A 3,682-nucleotide genomic window follows, 5' to 3' on the forward strand; every position below is an offset into this window, starting at 1 on the left:
AAAAAAAAAAAAAGGAAAGAGAGTGAAAAAAGACTGGACTGTTACTCTTTCTGTGAAAGAAAACCTAGAGTCACTGTTGTTGTCGTTGTTGTGTCTGTTAAAGTCCGGAGTGGTTCATGTAGTTCACAGGAATGGACAAGGAGAGGCAAACAGTACTGCTGTGGACCACAGACGGATGGAGGAGCAGGCTCGCACATATAGTTCCCTTCTGGGAATGATGAACGTAATTAAGCATAGGCCTGCCACAATGAGCTCGTGGCCTGTCCTCTAGTGACCTTGGGAGGCCACGTTAGTCTGGCCACAGCGGTGTTAGCGTGTATTCTGGTTGCTGTGGACGGCAGACAAGCTCGTCTGCCTGAAGAGGTTCACGGGCCTCTCCTCATGCCCAGGAGAAGCCTTAGGATCGCCCTTCCTGCACCCTGCAGGCCTCTGTTCCAAGTGACATGCTGAGAGCATGCAGTGGCCTGTTCCGGGATCTGTTCATGTAACCAAGGCTGGTCTGCAACACACAGCCACCACACCTGGCTAGGGAAACTGGTTTTGAAATCTCTTAAATTCCCCATCACTCTGCCCTGAAACAGAGCACACCTTCCACACAACCACACTCTGAGATCTCGGATATTCTTCCCAAGCCCTGTTCAGGTCGTGGTGCGAACGAACGCTTGCATTGAGGCTCTGGCGTGAGAGCTGAATGTGGGCTGTACCCAGGCTCACTCAGGTTATCTGCACGTGCACTATAACCCAGGGCCCCAAGGACACGCCAGAACACTGTTAGTTCCACACATTTCAAAGTTGCTCATGGAAATGAGTGACTCCCTCCACAGTGACACATCCTCAGACGTTGGTCACACACCATGAAGGAGAATACCCCTGGCACTTTGCAGAGATGTACTTCAATTTTTGTAGAGAATTCCCCTTGGGATTTCAGGCTTGGATCATTACTTCCGTATATTTGATTGACAACATTGGCTGTGCGTTTGTGAGTGCCGGTGCAATGGTGAAAATCAGTGTAATATTTCATTGTGTTGTGCTTGGTGCAGAACTAGACGTTTCTGTAATAAACGAGTTGGATGAAAGACTTCCAAATATCAAGCCATATGAATTCTGAATCTTTGTTTTTAAGGTGTTTTTATTATTTTTTTCTGGTGTGTTATCATATACAATACTTAGTTCTTTACTTGGAAAAAAAAACCAAAACCCTTGATGTGGGTGGGCTAGGGACATGGCTTGTCGTGCAAGCTCGAATATCCAAGTTCTGTTCCCACCATCCATGTGTGAAGCCAATGAGGAAGTGTGCACTTGTCATCCCAATGCTGGGGGAGGTCACAAAATAATCCCACACTAGTTCAGAATTAGGTATAAAAAAGGGTTATTTACTTAGGGGAGACTCACAGATCACTGTCCTAGGTCACAGTCCTCTGCACAAACTGGGAACAGGAAGAGAGTCTAAAACAAGAGAGCTAGCACAGTCTTTACAGCTGCATTTATAGTATAAGAGACTATACCCAAGTGGGCTGGTATCTTAAATGCTATCGGCTAAAGGAGCAGAAGAAGCAAAAGGAGCTCCCATGGCAGGAGGTGGGGGTGGCTGGCTCCCTGGCACTGGCTGGACAGACAGCCTAGGGGAATCCATAAGCCCTAGGTCCCAGTGAGAGACCCTGTCACAATAAGCATGGTGCATTGTCCCTGAGGAGGAACAATACCTGAGGTCCTGGCTTCTACATGCATGGGTGTACCAGTGCATGCACCCATCCAAGGGCCTGGACACAGATGGACGGGTTCACACACACAAATAGTCCTTAAGTTTGCAAACCCTTCACTGTGGGAATCAGCGTGTTTTCTGTTGTTTGAGTTCATATGGGTCATCATACCAACCCTGTTTATCCCTGAGGCAGATAGAGATAAGAATGTGTTCTTCCCATGGAAGAAGAGACTTCTTATGGTTCCCTGTACAACCTACATTGGATTGTCAAGCTGAGAGGCCTGTTTGGAATAAGCAGGCTCTTCCCTTGCCTGGAAGGATTTTTGGGGAGCCTGGAGGCACAGAAGAAGGTTTAGTATGCGGTGTCAGAAAGGTCCTACCCCTTCTCACTGTGTACCATGTAGGATGCCTGCACCTCATATCCACTGCCCTCTTGGACATTTGTCCTTAGTTAGTTTTTCATTTCTTAGGAATCCATCACAGCCCTTGGCCAGTTCAATCATTTAAGATGAGGACAGTCATGTACTATTAACATGGCTCACTAGTAATGGCAAGATGCTTCCTATAAATTCTGCTTTGGCTTTAGTGTTTGGGGAGTGGATGGAAGAGTATATCCCTAAACATTAAAGGTATTGCTGAATAAAAATAGAGGCTGAGTTCCTCATGCAGTCCAAATCCCAACTGCCCCTTGGGTGCCTGTAGACTCAAGGCATCTTACCAGAAGAATAAACCCTTGAACTTATCTGTACACCGTTCTACCCGACTGCAATGTTTATGCTCTTATCTGAAGTGGAAAACAGGATAGACATGTCTGTAGGCCATCCGTCCGTCCGTCCGTCCGTCCGTCCGTCCGTCCGTCCGTCCGTCCGTCCGTCCAGTGTGTTCTCTGCCCTTTGACACCTCACCCCATGGTGGCACCCGAGGTTCTCCTGTGCCCCACAGCTCACACCCCCATGCAGACAGAACTTAGACATTTCCACTAATGAGCTGTGATCACCTATGCATTTGAAGTGCTTGGTGTTGTGATTTCAAAGAGTAATAGGCCTCTGTCTTGCCATCAGGGCTGAGAACATAGACGACAGGTCTCAGCCATCAGCTTTGGGGTACAGAGTGCCCTTTTGTAAAAGATAATGTGTAATCCTGGACTGGAACCGTCATGGAGGGAAGTTAAAGAAGCCCTGTTTGAAAGAAGCAAGTTCTGGGACTAAACACAGCCCAGCAGGCCTGAGGTCCCAGCATCAGAGCAGAGACCTGTAACCCCGCCCACTCAACTCACTTTGTGTTTTCCACCATGGCTGTGCAGTGTGAAGAGCGCTGGACTCAGGGGCAAAAGCCCCCTAAGATTTCTCCCTTTTCTAGTCACCTTGCATGAGGATCCCATTTCTGCCTTGGGAATGGCAAGGATTGCAGGCGGACCCTTTGTCTGCCCGGATTTTGCATGGGTTCTGAGGAATCTGAATGCTGGTCATGGGTGGTCTGGAACTCCATTTATATTCAAGGATGACTTTGAATTTTGATCATTTTCCCTCCACCCTTCAAGTGCTGGTACCACAGGTATGTGCCCTGGTGACTGGTTTATTTGATATTGGGAATTGGAACCAGAGCTTGCTGATTGCTAGGCAAACACTGCCATTTGCCCTGTATCTCCAGCAAGGCCTTTACATTTTTCCCTCTTTCAATCCTGTGGCATCAAAGAGGACAATAGATGTCGCTTGTGGTGCAAGCCAGGCTTGGTCCCCAGGGAAAGCGGAGTATGACGATGACCCTGGAAGTCAGTGGAAGCCAATGGCCACCGGGGGGCACAGTTGGTTCTGGTTTGGCCAAATGGCCTTGCAACGGGGCCTCTGCTTTTCTAAAAGGCCCCTCCCTGCATGTAGCTTGCAGCCCAGCCAGGCTGTGGATCGGATTTGTATAGGGCAGGGGGGTTTCTTCAGGGGACTGTTTGAGTACCGATGTCCCTCAGATTGGCTCCACCTGAGG

Source organism: Microtus ochrogaster, unplaced genomic scaffold (genome assembly GCF_000317375.1).
Source record: "Microtus ochrogaster isolate Prairie Vole_2 unplaced genomic scaffold, MicOch1.0 UNK10, whole genome shotgun sequence".
Classification (NCBI taxonomy): Eukaryota; Metazoa; Chordata; class Mammalia; order Rodentia; family Cricetidae; genus Microtus; species Microtus ochrogaster.